General features: G+C 41.0%; 1 protein-coding gene across 3 annotated transcripts in view; it reads right to left on the bottom strand.

The window, feature by feature from the left end:
- The window catches only part of ERC2 (ELKS/RAB6-interacting/CAST family member 2), a 926,792-nt gene that overhangs the window by 735,867 nt on the left and 171,148 nt on the right, over positions 1-19,777 (bottom strand). The gene's annotated exons all lie outside the window — the stretch shown is intronic.

Raw genomic sequence — 19,777 nt, 5'->3', positions numbered from 1 at the left:
ATAATAAGCATTATATCAAAGTAGCTGGGGATGCAACAGATACAGGGGGAAAAACCTGGATTATAGAGTAATCTTTTATATAATATCCTGTACACCGCTTAGTATGTTATATTCTATTTATATATTAACTTTATGCATTTATGATTGATATGGTATGATATAATGTGATATGATATGATATGATATGGTATAATACTATATGAAACATCATTTTCACAACAATCAGGCAGAACGCTTGCCTTACAGAGTCATGAACCAGGGGGCCCAGAAGCTATACTTGTTCCATGTGGCCATTCCCAGCAAACCAGGCCTGACTGAAGCAAGGATGAAAACTGACCCAAGCAAGGACCTCCCAGGTTACAGATGGATGTATCAAAGGTAAATTCAATAGCTTTGGGTTGGCTGATTTTACCACATGAACTGAGATGCCCCACAGGTAAAGCCTGTGCTCAGAGGAACTGGAACATTCTCGCAGCCTTGGGGTTCCAAGGCTAGCAGTGTCCAGCAATTGGGTTCTACAAGCTGTCCTCTCAGTAAAGACTCCTTTTCTAATTGCGCTAGCTAGGGTTTCTGCAACCAGAGTCTTAACTTCCACATACACTGCTTGCTCCAGTTCTCACTTCCCCTTCCTAGTCATACCACTCAGTCTTCTCCAGAGAGAAAGCAAATGTGCTCCATCCGTCTGTTTGGTCTGCAACTGGGGAAACGAGCTCTACGAGAATGCTGTGGGGGACCCTCAGGAAATCACTGCTCTCCCATAAGCCCTGGGACTCTGCCACTGCCAAGCACTTTCTTATGGGAAGCAGATGAGAATAACAGATTTTCCATAAAAGTTTAGTGAGAAGCTTACCAAATAAGGTAAAAGAAGATTGAATGAGATGTCACCAAGGGCCCTTCACTCCTGCACCAAGTGAAACAAAAACAGATCATCGCCCCATGCCCCACCCCCAGAATGAAAACCTGCATGGCTCCCAGAGGGTTGGCTGCAACCTCAAGCAACCTCCTGTTATCGCCCTGTAACTGTGTGAGCCAGGCCAGCTCCATCTGGGGCAAGGCACTGCTCGCAGTCTTGAAGCATCCTCCCTCTAGGCAAACTGAAGATGGCAGACCCAGAACTTGGCTCTGGCCATCAGACTACGTATGGAGCCTGCATTACTAATCACGATGCTCTACCTCTTCCCCCTCTGATCAGTTCACCTTCCCCCATCCCTGTCCAGTACATCCCACACCCGGCTCCAGATCAATGTTCCTTAGGGACAGCTTTATCACTAACACTTTCTTGTTCAAAGTCAACAGAAGCATCCTGTTCCAAGGCCAGCTAAACAATGTCATTTTGATTATATCCCACTCCCTCATGAAACCCTTTAGTGGCTTCCCAAAGCTCTAGAGTAAAGTCTGGGCTGCTCACCAAGGTCTACCATCTCTCATAAAATCTCTCCAATGCATCTCTTTGACCTCATGAAAACCTCTCTCACTGTTGTCCACTCTGTCATAGGTATACTAGTCCTGTGCTCTCTGGTATGTTAATCATCAGCCAGATGTAACTAATTAATCCAGTCCCTTGTTTGCACCAGCCACATTTAAGTTCTCAAAGTCACATGTGACTACGGCTACCATACTGGAGGGCATAGCTCTAGACTCTCCTCACTCCTCACTGTGAACCCAGCCCTCTATTGCCTCCAACCTCTACAAAGCCACTCCCTCTGCCCCCACTAGTCCCCACCCTCCCTTTCCCAACCCTCTCCTTGAATTTCTTTTGATTTTTTAAATCTCAGCTTACATACCACTGAGCCAGGAAGCTGCCTTTGCTCCCTATGACTAAGTTAAGTAACTCTGTTAAACACTCCAAGGCATATTTAATAATTAAAATGATTTAACTATATACAAATCTGTTGTTTCCCATAAGGAATGGCCCTATCTTATGAACAGCTTTATCTGCAGTGCCTGGTGAGTGGTTGATAAAGACTTCTTGAAATCAGCCCCCTTTCAGATGCCACTTCCTACCGGGCTTCCCAACACAATGGAAACTGTTCATTCTTTGCACCTTTCACAGGCTTTGTTGGACAGCACTGCTCTCCAAGCGTCTCTTCCTCCTGCTCCCTGTTGTATGACTGGAAAGGCAGGACCACAACATCCAACTCCTCATACCGTGTCTGCCACACATTTTGCACTGAGTGACGGTGAGTTGGTGGGGAACCTTTGAATCTCAGACAGAGAACCTCAGACAGAGCCATCAATAATTGACTATCTATTGAGTTGGGATGAATAACAAGGATGATGACAGGATAGGAACTTCAAAAGAAAATTAGCCGAATAACAACAGATTAAAGCAGCTGCTAGGAAACTTGAAGAAGCTCTCCAGCATATTTTTGGCAAATGACACTTTTTTAAAAATGGTAGTGCAAAGGTCAAGCATTAAGTGGCATACTAGCTGTCAATTTTATTAGAAACATTTTGCCCAGATGAAATTGATATTGGAATTACTTATCCTTTTTAAAAATTAGCAAGTAGGTATAGGTCTCACCTACATTTTGTTAAATGTTAAGATTTAAAAACTTAGTTCATACCATATAATTTCATTTGCAATATTAACATCCAATCTAAACTTACAACATTTACTCTCAGTATTTACACAAATTTTGGTCCTCAATTTTGTTCTCAATTTGAGCCCAATATGAATACCCTCACTTAAGGAAGACTTTCTTCATGGGCATATGGTCTAATTACCTGCAACAAATAGACATTCCAAATATTGTCAATTCTTTGGTCTTGCATTTGTGCTACAGAAATTATAACCTTGGCTGTCTCATAGCCACAACTTAATTCTCTTAAAAAGAATTACCCTCTTTCTACCCACATGGAGACTGACCAGAGAAGACATTTTCAGAAAGGGAAGATACACAGTAGCAACAAGAGAAATACAGCAATATAGCTTTATTTCCATTCATTGCATGCCCTTTTAGGTAGAAGAGGCTGAAAGAACATGAAGGGTCTTCATCCTCAGATTACATAATTTTCAAGATACTAACACATTCAAAGTGATTTTTAATTTTAGTCTACTCAGTCCGCTTTGGATTGACTCACAAATGCAATATAAGAGCTTTCTAATATACATATTTGTTTTAGCCCCTACACAGTCATATAAAGTTTGAAAACCTTTCAGTAAGCCAGAAAAATATAAAATTTTTAGTTTGTAATGTACAAGCCTTTAATTGGTCTTATTAATCCTAACTAGTATAAATAAGTTAATTTTCCCACTTAATCAAAGTGAAGTCTAGACTTCCGACCAAGATGGAGGCCTAGACAGACATGCTGCGTCTCCCTCCAAAACTAAGAAGGAATACAATTACCTCAAAACTAGAGACAAACAGAAGTTCCAGAATATCGACCTGCATGGAAGTACAACAAACAAAAATATAATGAACAAATAATCATCCAGACAGGTAGGAGAGGCGGAGTCGGGGTGGAGAGGACGCGGTTTGGTGGTGGCAGCAGCAGGCTGCCAAAAAGCGCAGTCACGCATTTTAAAAAGTCATGAGGGACACTTGGAGGGCATTCCCAGCTCCAGACCACACTACTCAACCCATGGTCCCAGCGCCAGGAGAAATCAAGCCTCATTGCTTCTGACTGTGCAAACCAGTGGGGGTTGGAGCAGAGGAAAAAACTGCCAGTCTCTCAGCAGTCAGCTTGTTTAAAGGGCCCCCATGGTCCTAGAACGTCTGCAAACCCACCCATTCAGGGAACGACAGCTAGGGAAACAATTAGAGAGGTGCCAGGCCCATAGAAAGTGGGAGAACTACCTGGAAAAGGGGCATGTGCTCAGCAAGCGACATTGTTCCCTCTCAGACCCCTCCCCCACATACAGCGCCACAACGTGGTGAAACAGGTTGCCCTGTACTGATGAGAATACCTAAGGCTCTGCCCTTTACAACATAACAGGAGCAACAATTCTACCTACGACACAGAGGCAAGCAAACACAGGAGCCTGTCAAGATGAGGAGACAGAGAAGTATGGCCCAAAAGGGGGAACAGATCAAGGTTCCAGTGGGAGAACTAAGTGACGAGGAGATAGCCAACCTAACAAACAAGGAGATAGCAGACCTAACAGATGCAGAGTTCAAAACACTGATGATAAAGATGCTCACAGGCTTGACAGATATGGCAAACACATAAGGGAAGAAGTGAAGGCTATGCTAAATGAAACAATGGAAAATCCATACAAAATCAATGGTGAAGGGAAGAAAACTGTGGTTCAAATCAGTGATTTGGAACATAAGGAGGAAAACAACAGTCACCCAATACAGAATGAGGAAACAAGAATTGAAAAAAATGAGAAGAGGCTTAGGAACCTCTGGGACAACTTTAAACATGCCAACATCCAAATCATAGGGGTGCCAAAAGGAGAAGAGGACGAGCAAGAAATTGAAAACTTACATAGAAAATGGAGGAAAACTCCCCATATTTGGCAAAGGAAATAGACATACAGGTCCAGGAAGCACAAAGAGTTCCACACAAGCCAGACCCAAAAAAAACCACACCAAGACACATCATAATTAAAACGCCAACAGTTAAAGATAAAGAGAGAATCTTAAAAGCAACAAGAGAAAAGCAGAGAGTTACCTGCAAAGGGGTGCCTATTAGACTATCAGCTGATTTCTCAAAAGAAACTTTGCAGGCAAGAAGGGACTGACAAGAAGTATTCAAGGTGATGAAAAGCAACCTACAATCAAGATTACTCTATCCAGCAAAGCTATTATTTAGAATGAAAGGGCAGTTGAAGTGCTTCCCAGACAAGGTTAAAGCTACAGGATCTCATCATCAGCAAGCTATTATTATATGAAATGTCAAAGGGACTTACTTAAGAAAAAGAAGATCAAAATTATGAACATTAAAATGGCGACAAATTCACAACTATCAACAACTGAATCTAAAAAGTAAGAACAAAATCCAAATAAGCAAACCAGAATAGGAACAGATTCATAGGTATGGGGATCATTCAGAGGGTTATCAGCTGGAAGAGGGACGGGGGAGAAATGGGAAAATGGTGCAGAGATTAAGAAGCATAATTGGTAAATTCAACCTAGACAGGAGGAAGTTGAGAATAATATAGGAAAGGGTGAAGCCAAAGACCTTAAACGCATGACCCATGGACATGAACTAAGGGGGTTGGGATTGTTGGAGGGAAGGGAGGTACTGGGCAGAGGGAACAAAGGGGGAAATATTGAAACTACTGTAACAACATAATCAATAAAATATACTTTAAAAAAGTGAAGTCTACTTATTTTTAAATTTTTGTATTAAATATTTTATTTATTTATTTTTAAAGAGGGGGAAAAAAGGGGGAAAGAGAGGGAGAGAAACATCAATGAGTGGTTGCCTCTTGTGTGACCCCAACTGGAGACCTTGGCCCGCAACCCAGGTATGTGCCCTGTCTGGGGATCGAACCACTGACCCTTTGGTTCACAGATTGGTGCTCAATCTACTGAGCAACACCTAATTATTTTAAAATGTCAATCAAATGTTGAAAGACTGAAACAGACAGGCTGGCAATTTGGTAAACTTTACTCTCATGGTCTAATTTAACCTGCTGTGTGGCTTCTCTAGCTTTGGTTACTTTAATGTCATGCTATTCCTGTTTTCTAGTTACATCTGGCTTGGTTGAGGTTAACAACAGATTACAGGAGGCTAAAGAATAGAACATATTTTTAAATACCTGAATCCACCACTAGGAAAAAACAAAGGAAATATCACAAATACTAGTACTTTGGCTAACATTATAAACATACAAGAACCAAACAGCTTGAATAAAATTCTGTTATATGTTCAGATATTAGAAAGGGTATCTGAAAAGAATTGAGAGTTCCCATAACCATTTTGACTAAAAAGAAGTGAAGACAAGTTAACATTCTGAAGCATGAGATCCTTCCTGGTACTGATCTCTAATTCTTCACAAGCTTTATTTCCATAGTTTCAAAACCCAAAGGAGATATCTGGACATACTACAATCATCTAGAAGTCCTACCTTCGATGATCCAAGTTCTACACAAAGATACACTCAATTTACTCACAGAGGAATCTGCTCAGACCCTAGTTACTTTACACAATTCTAACAAGTTTGGCTATCTGATTCCCAGTCTGTAGCAAATTAGCAGTAAAAGGTTGAAATGTGAGAAAACTACTAGAAACATCAATATTGTCAACAGTGATAGGTGATCTCTAGCATCATAAGACAAAACAACAACGACGACAACAGACACCAAAGTAGATATTAAAGGACATAATCTGAACCCACTTAGGAGAGAGGGCAACAAACCTTGTTTTCCCAAGACTATCCAAAAGCACCCACCCCATTGCTGGAAAGAATAACAGACACTTCTATTCTTGAACCTGAGCTATGAAGAAACTATTCCAGCCTGCTGAGGACACAATCTGTGTAAGAAAGCCAGTAAGTATTCAAAAAGCTGTAATTTATAAAGGTTTTCCTCAAAGTGGTTAATCATTTTTGAAAGTGTTGACATGTAAAGAGCAAGGCTCCGGTCACTTGGGGAGTTGTCTTAGAAGGAAAGTTCTTTTCTCCCACACCATCGGTTGATGAAGCACTGAATATGGACACTCCACATTGGAAGCCGTTCCAAGGACAGCATTCCAAAGTCCGCTATAACAACAAACAGCAGATGTTCTGAAGAGGCACAGATATCTCCTCTCCACACCCAAACTGTTTGAAAAGGAAAAAATAGACAAAATAAAAGAAAAAAAGGGTGACCAGATAGGCAAATGATTTTTTTTTTTATATCTAAGTTTCCAATGAGTACACCAGAGCCCCTAAAGAAAATTTTTAAAGACAAATCTTTCTCATTTTTACAAAAAAGTATTCAAATAAAATTCCGTTGTACAACTGCCAGGCCCACAGGCAGATGTTCCAATATGAGATAATGAAACCTAAAGCATTTCCTCGAAGGAGTAGACACTTCCAAGTAGCAAATTTCCATTTTAAAATGAACATATTTGTTGCTGTTTAGCACTATAGTGTGGATGGTTGTTAAATATTAAACTCTAGTTTCTAAGCTCCTGTAAGGGAAGAAGACAGTTCACATTCAGGGTGGGTTCATGTGAGGGTATGATCCCACTATCCCCCTATCCCCCTATTCCACCGGCACCAAATTACTAAAATCCCTCTACTTAGAGAAAGACAGAACTGAGACATCTGGCTGAAATGCAACCATCATGGCCAAGTGTGTTCCCACCATCATGGCAGGCTCTTTATACATTTATTTATAACTTCTTCACCTGCTTCTAGAGAGACCTTGAGGATCCTGCCTGATGGGCTGCCTAGAAGACCCGCCCTATACTTTCTTCACACATTTTCTTTATGACAGGAAAAGGTTTAATGGAAAAAACACAAACTCATTCAAACTGTCCAGAATATACATAACAATAGCATCCTTACCTTGTCCCCACCACAGCATGCAGCAGTAAGGTGACCAGCTCCTCCGAATTTGCCTAGCACTTCTCCAGTTTTTAAACTGAAACTCCTATGTCCTAGGTCTCCCTTACCACCAAGCAGCTGGGACAGTTGGTCATCCTATACAGAACAGTGACATTCACACATCCCTGAAGACAGTGCCCAGAGATGAGGTTATGTACAACCCCTTGTCTTTTTAGCTTATGGAATCATAACTGTGAGTAAAAATCTGTTAGTCAGACTTGGGTTCAAATCCCATTTCCTCCACTTCCCATCAATATAAAGTTTACCTCTCTAAGCCTCAATTCCTCAATTTCTACATCTATAAGATAAAGATAACAAAAGAAACTTTCTTGGAAAATTATATGAGAATTAGGTGAGACTGTGGACCCAAACTAAGCTTTTCTATTATATAATCTATCTAACCTTGCACTTATTATTTCTATCATCATTATATTATAATCATATAATTAATTCAGTTTTAACACATTATTTGCAAATTTTGTGACCACTGTTAAGAACAAATTGTTTCTTCCACATCTCATAACTTGTGCTCATAGCTGAGAATGCTAGCACTAACAGCCAAGAAAATGACATCACCACCAAAAAATCTAGGTGAGACCCTTCTTTGCAAACCAGTCAAAATGACCAATTTGGGTACATCCAAACCCAAGAGAAACAACCCAAAAGTTTACCACCTGAAAAACAAAGTAGATTTCCCTGTCTGGTTCCCTGTCAATAATTGCATTCTCTCCTCCCTGCTCTGCCCATCTAGAAGAGCATGTTATCTGTATCACCAGTGCTGCTGCATCAAGGTAGGCTGAGTAGAAACAGACATTTCCCTCTCCTTGGTGACTGTTCAGATGCAATTCCATGTAAAACTGCAGACTATCTCTAGATAGGAATGGAGATAAAGTGGAATAACTACAAGAACATGCGTGAAATGCTAAGTTATGTGAACAGCCCTCCAATCCAAGAAACAAAGCACTAAAGAAAAATGTATGCAAGATGTAGTCTCATGTAGGAAAGGAGTATTGTTGCCCCCATCTCTCAGCACAACCACTGTGTTACCCACCTTCCTTCACATTGGCTGATCATCAACCAATATAAGCCAATGAGATTATAACTACCGTATGTTGGACTTAATGTTGGTAAACCTGTTCTACAAAACAGTACTTCTTCAATTAGTTCTGCTTCACTTGGGAAAGATGGCAACATACACACAACCATTAACAATAGTTTTAAGATGAAAGTGATATTTGAGGAGGATTTTTTTCATATTCATCAAATGTGGAAATTAAATAATTTGTACCTTTCTATGGCTTCTGGGCACATTCTGACTTCAGTGATAATGATTTGTAAAGTTTTGCATACCAGAGTAGAAGCTCCCAAAGAAAGGAAAGATGGTGGGGCTACAACCAGTCCACATGGTGTTCTTGTGCAAATTAGAAAAGGAAGCCTCTGTCTCAAGACACTTTATCTCCATCTGCCAGAAAATTGTTGCTATATAGTGATTTTGTCAGAACAAGGGACTATGTTGCCACCTTCTGACAAACTGTCATAACATATACGCAAATCTATTATGTCCATGATATATATGGTGCCCCCAGAGGTGTGCAGTACAACTGAACACTGGTCCTGGACAACATCCTTCATTTTTGGAGCATCACAACACTTCAGATAAATTACTTGTGATTTGCCTAAAAATTGTCATCACAAGTCATATTCATATATTGCTTGTGAGAATGTATGATTGCATGTGTGCGTGTACCTATTTTACACATTATTTTTAAATAAATTATGCAAAAAAATCACTGGCCAAAAGCAGGAGAACAGCTATTCTTGATATATCAGGATGAGAAATTTCAAAATGCATGCTTTTATAAGAAGGCAATGTCATAGTCAAAGAAAGAGAAAAAGGGGAAATTTTGGAATCCTGGAACAATTAGTTCATTCCAAGGCAGAAATATTTACCCTTATCTGGCATAACTAAAAATTCTTCTAATAGTCATAAAAATAATTGCCCCATCTTGAAATATATAGGACAGGAATAAAGTGTACCAGTGTGAACGCCTTCCTTAAATAGTTTTATGTTTACCTGCCGTCAATTTCACCTTTCCCACCTTGAGAATCTGGCTTCTCAATGAGATCATTAAGAGTTCACAAGGACTAGGATAATGGGTTTTCCAGAAATGAGATCCCAGTTTCCCAAGCAATGGGAAGGCCAGACCACAAGAGCCACAGCTCAAAGAAAGTAGATAATTCAAAAATAAAAATTCGTAAACAAGCAGATTTTTTATGGCCCTCTGTACTTGCGGAGCACTGATTCAGACACATTGTTTTTCCTCCACCTCTTATATCATCACTACAAGTAACTGTGAGTGCAGCAGGGCCAAGTAAAACAGCTTTCTAAAGAGAGGAAAGCAAACCAGCCCATTTGAGATTCTAATAAGGGCCAGGTGTCCTTTTTGCTGATTCAGATGGATTTGCCCCCTTTTAATCTCATAACACAAAAGGTCTTAGTCCCATTTTACAGAGGAAGAAGCTGAGTCTCAGAGAGGTTGAACACCTTGCCGAGGTCACACAGCTATTAGTTAAGCCAAGTTTGGCGCCAAAGCTCTTGCCCTTCTGCCACACCATACTGCCCTGGGCAGAGCTTCAGGTCAGTATTTCTCACACCTTCATGTGCTCACAGGTTTCCTGCAGATCTCGTCATAGTGCAGATTCTGATCCCAGAGGCCAGGGGCAGAGCCTGAAATGCTACATTTCTAACAAGCTCCTGGGAGATACAGATGACCTGCTGCTTGTTGGACCACACTTTGAGTAGTACGGCTTCTGGCCAGTGGTTCTCAAGTAGGGACAGGTTTCCCCTCCAAGGGACATCTGGCAACATCTGGAGGCATTTTTGATTGTCACAACTGCAGGTAGTGATGCTACTGGATGTTGTAGGTAAAGGTCTGTGATGTTGCTAAACATCCTACAATTCACAGGGTAGACTCCCACCCCCAGCAAAGAATTATCCAGCCCAGAATGTCAACAGTGGTGCAGTAAAGAAACCCTGTTTTGCAGGTCCCAAGTTCATTTAAACTTCTTCCAAAGCTGCTGTAATTTTGCAAACTTGCACTCGGGTCAAAGGTAGTCCTGTTTCCTAAGAAACCAATAAAACATTTGATGCCTTGCCACCAATGGCTAGAGTATGATAAGGTTTAATTTCCTCACAAATATTATGCCTTTATACTGAAGCAAATCAAATCGGGTGATTTACAAAGAAGGATATCACAAACTGCCCCAAGTTTCTATGAGGTCTTTGTTTCTTCACACTGGAAATCACAATTGAAAAGTCAAAGGATGAGATTATTTTTAGATGCAAATTTTATAATTTCCTGTTCTTGCAGCTCAAACATTCACCCCCTTGACAAGGATCACATGAAACCATCTTATATTATTCAGCTATTAGCTATTGCTACCCACCATCAATATCATGCTGGGATATTGCAGTGATTTGCACCCAGACCCACACAATTCCCAAAACTCAGTAAAGAAACCAGTCATTCATCTCAGTCTTTAACATTCACAGTACCAAAAAGAACTAGTTCAATCAATATTTTTCGCTGAAGTAACCATACATTACAGCATTAAGAGAATTTTCAAATGTCATATTGTTTGATTACAGCATATGCTTTAGGAAGATTACATTTGAATACAATAAGGGTGGTAAATTAAGGTTTGGTTAAAATGAGATAGCTTTTGGGAAGGTCTAAGAAAAAACTTCACCTGTGCTAATGTATCTGACTTCCAGGCTATACACATCCTTCTGTCTTTCCTACCTTATCTATCAATGGACTTCTCCTCATTACTAGGGACCCAGCCCGAAGATCCAACCTTCACAAAGCCCCATGACAAGGCCTCTTGTCATCTCGATGTCCCCCTGAAAACACAGTTGAGATTTGAAGGCTCTCCATAAAATGACTGAGTGAGTGAATAAATGAATGAACTCTCTTGCCCCTGAACACTTAGCTCTTTGGGGTCTCCCTCCTCCGTGGATATTTTCTTCTCAGTTTTTTTCACTGCTGCCCTTTCTCCTTCTTTGTCCTAAACACAGATATACCCCAGCTCTACCTCCCCTCTTTGGGGAGCTCTAAAACCTACCTCTTACAAACCTCCATCTCTAGCCCACTTTTCTGCCCTGAAATGCAAACCTGTATTTTCAAATGTTAAGTTCATCTTCCCCTCTTCAAACTCTGCTGCCCTCATAACTATCAGAGGCATTATCAATGACCCTATCACCCCAGCTGAAAACTCCAGCTTCTTCTTGGTACCTCCATCCTCCTCATGCTTTACATTCTTAGCTGCCATACAATGTAGTTCCTATTTCAAGACATCCTCTTTTATTCCTTTCGCAGTCTGTCCTTGCTGTTATTACCTCGTTCTACCTCATGAATGGTCTCCTAGACCTCAAAATTAGCTCCTATTTGATAGGCACAGAATTAAGGAGACCAGCATGGGAGCCAGTTGTGGAAAGGGTATAGGCTGTAACTACCCCATGACAAGCCCTCATGACCCCAAATGCTGCACTTTCCCATCCTCAGCTCTCCCACACACAAAGGAGGCAATGTAGCCTTATGGTCAGGAATACAGGCCCTGAGTCCACTCTGATTGTGACTTTCTGTAAGGCTCTGGGTCGAGTAATCTACTTCGGGTGACCCATTTTCTTCATCTGCAACAAGGGGAGATTAACCCACTTGATAACATTCTGAAGAAATTGGAGTGAAATAGAGAGGTAACTCTTGAGTTTGCATGACTCAGTACAAACACCTGTGCCCCAACAGTTGACCTGTAAAATGTCACCAGGTGAGGTTTGATTCTGAAGAGAGAAATCTATGATTTGTAAAGGAAACATGGATTTGCTTTACAAGGAGACCAACTGATGTGAAAGGCAACTATTGTTTATCCCTTCCTCACCTTTCTTCAGAGAAACAGAAATGATATGTGCTGAGGCAAGACCTCTGCGAAGTGCTCTGCACAGGTCATTTCATATGAGACCAGAGTATAAACTCATGCAGGTGAATGAAAAGGTTTTGTACAAGGCAAAGAAAACTTCTGGTTAAAATTATATTAGGCCAGAAGTTTCCTATAAATTTCACTAGCATTCTTAGGTCTCTTGCAAAACCTCAAAACTGCAACAAAGACAATTAACCCCATTAAACAATGCAGATGAAAACACCAGAGGAAGAAAATGATGGAGGTTCAAAATAAAAGAGAAAAGAATCAACATATTAGGAGAAAGAATAGGATTTTAAATGAAGCCATAATATAAACCAGATGAGAAACCTAAATAGAAAAGAAAAGATTCAAAAAAAAAAAAAAAAAAAAAACAAATCAGAGAGGAGAGGAACTAGGTGGAGTAAAAATGGCTAGAAGTTATTTTGGCTTTCTACAGGACAGTAGATGATAAAACGATTCTCATTTCTGAGGTCAAGTCCCCTGTGTGGTCTTAGGCAAGTTACTGAGCTGCCCTGATTAAGTAAAGGGACAATGTCAGCACCTACACCTCACACAGTTCCTCTTAGGAGTATCTGAGTCCAGCACTCAGCTCTGGGCCCACACCAGATTTATGCTAAAAACAGCACCCTGCCAGGACCTCCCAAGATGAGACTCCATGAACCTTTTTCTCTGTATGATAACCCTCAGACAGACCTTGCCACTCAGATTTCTCAGAAGGCTGCTGTGATTTCAGGAAACATTGTCATTTTGAATCATTCTCCTTGAATCCTCTGCAAGAAGTAGTACATCTGTGTCTGTAAAGCCAGAAGGAAAAAGGTCAGCATGCAAAGATAACCTCAGCTTAGAAAAGGGGGAAAAGATAATGAGTTCTTCAAAAATATTTCACGTCCCCTGGAGAATCCTGTGTCATCACATGTCAGAAGTTTCCATGCAGCGTGAGCATCCTCAAGTCCCCACTAAATTCCCATCATCCCTCTTATTTGTAAGAGTTGCTCAAGAGGCATCCTAAGGATACCTAGGGAGGTTAGCACCTGGCAGGTTTTTAAGGTGTATCAAGTTTCCAGTGTGGAACTGGCAAGGATCCAGTCATTGCACAGCATTCTATTCTGTCTTACAAAGCGACTAAAGCTTGAGTCCTTAAAATTGTCTAAATTTTGACATGCATCATAAAAGCAGTACAACAGAGACCTTTGGCAAGAGCACTGCTGGGTAAAAGGCACAGCGGAACATCTGCATTCAGTGTTACTTCTACTGTCTAAGATACAATCAGGTTTTGCCTCCTCTTTCCTATATGAACTCTGCCAGAATGACAAAGATCTCCTCTTGCCCTTTAAAAGAAAATCACCTTGCAATGCACTCCTATTTGGACAGGGATCGAAAATGCAATGCTTTAAAGACGATCATTTGTCTAAACCAGGATTATTGCCAGCACACTAAAACATGCACATAGGTGGCAAGGGAGCTCTTGATTCCAGGATCAAGTAATTAAATTGAAAGAGGTTTTGTTGTTGTTGTTGTTGTTGTTGTTTTAGCAACTATTCAGAAAAATATGTTTAAGTCTGGCCAAGAATTTTTTTTTAAGTGGCACTAATAAACCTAAAAGAAATTAAGGGTAGAGCAGCAGCTATCTCCATTAATAGGTTTCTGAGTGGGGGATATGCTGAGTATTGATAAAGCACTTCCTGGGCATAGGAGCACTGGCCCCAGGGCGTGGCCCTGGAAGAACGGAGGTACTCTGCCACGCATCTGTGGGTTTTCTGAGAGAAGAGAACTTTCCTCTGTTAATAACTTTTAAAAACATGCACTGATTCATGCTGGCAATTCAAATCTCCCCATCAAATTTCATAAGGTGATCAGGCTGAGTTCAAAGATATATGCAGGATAAAGAGAAAAACTCATGAACAAAATCCTATAGTCTGAACTTAAAGTTTTAGAGTCCAGAAAAAAGGGTAAAACTAGATAAAAATCACATAGTTTCCTTGGTTAAGTGGGTCAGAAATTAAAGGTTTCAATTGCATAAAAAGCCAAATGTGAGTTTAGATTTTAAGTGTGATATACATAAATACTTGCTGCTATTTATAAACACAAATATTTGCCTTTACTTGAGATTTAGTGGGACTCTGCCTGAAGCAAGATTTTTTAATAGTAATAATAAAAATATTTAACAGTACTTGGAGCAAAGCACGTGTGGTCATGATGTTTTAAAGGGGAGAAAGAAAAGGTAATTCTGAACATCTGTACTACATTTCCACATGATAAAACCACCATACTCCAAAATTATTCTGAAGTTTGGTAGTGCTAAGGGGTGGGGCATTGTGTAGCAATTCATGTAGAGAAATGTTTATTTAAAAAACAGAAAGGGAGACGCAAAGGCCATTTTGGGAAAGCAGAGACAACAAACTTTATTGTAAATTAAAACTGCCCATTAATAGCAAGAGTCGGATAGTCAAAAAGTGAGTTTATGTGTCTTCTCAGATCCATAATTATCTCCATAAATACTCCTGAGAGTCAAATCTATATTTTCACAAAATCTCTACTTTCCCAAGTGGTACCTCAGATCAAATCACTACCCGTCACCCCTCCCTTAGATTTCTTTTCCAGGGCTTTCTTCATTCCCGCCCTAAATTTTCTGAGAGGGGAGGAGTAAGGTAGTTGAAGGCAGTTTCTCTCTCCTTCTCTCTCATGTACACACACACACCACTTCTGTTTTCTTTTCAGGCTCAAACCCCCATTGCTCCTCAGCACATGTTTCCTAGTTCAATCCCCTGCAGCTGGTCTTTGGGTCAAGGAGTATCACGATCTGGGCTGCCCTTCCTCAGTAAAACAGTTGCAAGAAGGTGGCACTGGGGATCACTCTATTTGTCACAGCCACAAGAAGGATGTGTCAATCACTCCACACCAGCAGCTGACAACCTGGGCGATTCTGTGCTCTAGGGCAGCAGTTCCCAACCTTTTTGGCACCAGACAACAGTTTCGTGGAAGTGGGGACAGGTTGCAGAGCTCAGGCGAGCTTCACTTGCCACCTATTCCTAACAGGCTACAGACCAGTGGTTGGGGACCCCTGCCCTAGGGGATAGTATTATGCAATGTCTGGAGACATTTTGGTTTTCACTAGTTGAAGAAGGAAAAAGGTACTACTTGCTTCAAGCAGGTAGAGGCCCAGGATGCTGCTCAACATCCAACATGGCACAGGGCAGCTCCCACAACAAAGAATGATCCTGACCCAAATGTCAAGGGCTGAGATGGAGAAACCCTGGGGTACACCAAGGAAGCAAAATCCCAATAATGGGCAGGTTTTTCCCCCCAGCACTAAAAATGCATGAACGGCTGGCAACCCAGCCCACATGGCACCAGAAGAGATCTGATCGCTTTGGGGGCTGAGGGAGGGGCTCAGGGTGGTGAGAGGACTTTCTCAGTGGTCAGGCCCTGGCTTCTCTTGATTAAGAACACTTTCCACAGGAAAGCCTAGCAATTCTATGGCACACCAGTAAGGACATACAGTACATGGACAGTTTCTTTTTCAGGCCATTTCATTCAAAGCAGCCACGGATTTTTAAAACACTAATTATGCAGGCCTAAAAAGTACCAACAAACAAAGGTATTCAAAAAAAGAAAAAAAGAAAGAAAAAAGAATTGGGGGAATTGGAAGCCTGTTTCTAATTGTCAATGATTCCTAAATCTTTGGGAGTTTATTTCTCTGGCACATTATAGGTTTGTGAATACTTCACACATAGCGTCCTTTTTAATCCACATAGAGTTTTTTTGTGTGTACATTTCTATTTTTCTTATTAATTTGGAAGATTTCTTATTTCTATTGTATTTTTTCAATTACCATTTAGTCCCCTTATACCCACCCCTCCCCATAATCACCACTTTGACTTTCTCATGTGTGCAAGGTTCCCATACATATGTATGTATTAAATTTGTTATTTACTTGCTAAAAAGAAAGAGGAGAAAAGGAAAGAAAAGAAGAGAAAAGAAAAGGAAAGAAAAGAAAAGAAAAAAAAAGAAGTCCCTGGAATGAGTACAAACAGATGCCAGAGACCAGCAAATCCAAATTTGAACCCCAGAGCCATGACTACTGACTCTGAGAACCTGGATCAGACACATGTCCCCTCTGGACCTCAGCCTCCTCATCTGAAAGGCAGGAAACCACCTCCCACCACAGAGTATGGTTGGAAGGATTAAATGGTACTCCCAGGAAAATAATTAGCAATGATTTTACTGAGTTCCCAATAAATGTTACATGTCATCACTGCTTAATTTCCCTCATAGGGTTATGGGCAGCATCAGAGGAAATCATTAAAATGGAATGTGTTCTGCAAAATACAAAGCATCCTCCATTAATTAATGTTCCCACCCAGGACACCAGGATCTTGGTGTAAATGAGCCATCTCAACTTCCCGTTGCTGCAGCTTGTGAAACACACTGAAGCATCCACAGTACTGGTGCTCACAGGACTTTCTCACCCTGGAGGTTTTACCAGATGATGACGATACTAAATTAGGTCAGCTAACAAAAGGATATTTTTCAAAATGAAGTCACACCCAAGGCAGAGCAGCAGGTCAGGGCACTGAGGACAGTAATCAGAGTCTCCCAGCAGAACCTCCCAACATCCTCCCTGCCCCACCCTGCACTGCCCCTTTCTTTTTCTCAGCAGGTTCCACAATACCTTGTGCCTAATGGCTGCCTGGGGTGCCACCAGTCTCTGTTCCTATAAAAATCAACCAATTACTCTCATTAAAATCAATAAGGGGTGTAACCTGAACCATTTCAAATTAGCATAGAGTATTCCAACTTTAAAGAATGTATTAAAATTTAAAGATCAGACAAATGATGTTAAACAAAAATGAATACATTTCTTATGTCATCAGAAATGTGAGAGTAAAAGTTATGAAATCCTGCCTTTGGGTGTGTGGTTAATCAGGCTCCAGAGAGAGCACTTTTCTATTAAAATGCTTCACTTACACTCATCCTGCACAGACGGCTTGGAGAAAATAAAACTCAGTGAGAACAAAGGGAATCTGTACCAAGTTGGCATCAGTCAATGAAACTTCTATGTAATCTTAAAAGATATATCATATTCAAAATTAAATGCTTCCTCAAAAAGAGGCATGAAGAAGTATGCACTTCCTTGGGACTCCTCCTAAATGACACTTGGAATAAGTGACAAGGCAGCCTTTAGAAGGATCACACAAACTGGGGGCCTGGTGATCACAAATTGTGTGTGTGTGTATGTGTATGTATGAAAAGAACAGCAAACAAGTGACCAGTAGTCAGAAATGCTTTGTGCACTTGACCGGAACTTCATAATCATTTCCTCAGCCATCGTCTCATCCTGACTGGACAGCTCCACCAGGATTTTCATCAAACTCAACACATCCAAAGACCATCCTCAATCCCAGCACCTCCTGCTGATGACTCACCTGCCCACTGTCCTACTATCAGTCCCCATCCAGGCCCACAAAAACTATCTGCTCCTTGCAGCTCCCAGCACGCAGGTCCTGAACCACAACCCAGATTCAGACTCTTGGTCACCTAAATAACCACGGTGTCCTTCTAACTTATCTCCATGAGTTTAGTCCCTGCCTAGACAATCCACTACCAATTAACACTAACAATCTTTTCTGGTCATGCCATTCTCCAGGGAAAATTACTGCACTGGCTTCCCAGAGCCTAACTAATGAAGGCCAATCCCCTTTGTCCCATGGTCAGAACCCTCAGTGACCTGACCTCAAACCACCTGTTCATCTTTATCTCCTTTTCCTCCTGACAGGCCAAGTTTCAGCTGCCCCAAACTCACTGTGCCCCAAACCCACCACAGTCCCCCCTCTAAGGCGTGGTTCGACTATCACTTCCCAATCATACCTCTCCACCACCAGTGTGTGTACAAATTATTCCTGCCTTTCAAGACCAGCTCTGTTGTCAGTTCTCCCACTCTAAGCTACTTAGAATTTAAGTGCCATTTGAGGTCCTCTGGGTGCACCATCCCAAGAAGCAGTAGTGTGCAGTGACATCAAGCGTATTCTCTGGACACAGACTTCCCAGGTTATGATGGTAGTTCCAGCACTTGCTGTGTATGACTAGGAACAGTTAACTTACCTCTTTGTGCCTTAGTTTCTTTATCTGCGTATAAGGATGACAACAGCAATGTTTGCTTAGCACAGTAATCTGGGACAGAATAAGCCTCGAAAGGTATGAGCTGTTTCTCTTAATGCCTGAAAAGACCATAAGCTTGCCAAGGGTGCTCCCGCAGCATGGATGTTCACCATGTGCCCGATGATGTCCAACACACTTCAAAAACAATGAAAGAAAATTTCCAGTTAAGGTTACCCTCAAAGTTACTGCTCCACTCCAAACACAGAGCAATGATAGAGAAAACATAAAAGAACATGGCACTCATATAATCATTATCAACTTTCTTTTTTAATCCTCACTAGAGGACATTTTTTCATTGCTTTTAAGAGAGAGAGGGATGAAGAGAGAGAGAAACATCAATGTGAGAGAGAAACATCCATTGGTTGCCTCCCATACACATACAGACCAGGGATCCTACATGCCCAGACTGGGAATGGAACCCACACCTTCTGGTTACAGGACGATGCTCCAACCAACTGAGCCACACTGGCCAGGGCATAAAGTTCTTCAACACTTGCAAAATAAACTGCAGAGCAATACTCAGGGTATTTTTTCATTTTTTAACTATTTTTCATTCTTTCAAATATTTACTGAGCATCTGCAGGCAATATCTGAGGTCCAGGAATACTGATGAAATGTACTGATCAGGTAAGAAACTTACTTTATTAAAACAGGGAAAAACTGTTAGATTCTATAATATATAGGAAATAACTCTTGGAAAATAAAGTATGTAAAATGTCATGTTTATGTGGTCACTTGTGTTTGGGAATGTTTTCTGTGATATGCTTTGTTCATAGAAATAGAATGTATTGAATCTGTAGACTCAGAATTAGAAATGTCTGCATCAGCAAAACCATGGCTCATCCAGAAAAACTGGAGACAAGTGTGTATTAAAGAGAGAGAAGCCATATGGTTTTTGAGAGAGGGGAGACTAGAGTGGAGTTTAGAAGCTTGGACAAAAATTATATGGGGGGAATTTTGAGCCATCCATAAAAGGTTTATAAGCTCAAGAACTTCTACGTCACAAATTTTCCTTTGGTGGATCTCCCATTAGCCTGGGGACAATCTGGATAAATAAAGTAGGAGATCAAGAATTCATATTGCCCTACCCTGCTCCTCACTGCTTTCCCTTCTCCCCAACACCCATAAACCCCGCCACCATCACCACCACAC

This window comes from Furipterus horrens, unplaced genomic scaffold (genome assembly GCF_987537825.1).
Source record: "Furipterus horrens unplaced genomic scaffold, mFurHor1.1.pri manual_scaffold_7, whole genome shotgun sequence".
NCBI classification, from domain to species: Eukaryota; Metazoa; Chordata; class Mammalia; order Chiroptera; family Furipteridae; genus Furipterus; species Furipterus horrens.
Note: the sequence above shows the minus strand (reverse complement) of the source record. Positions and strands in the feature narration are given on the sequence as shown.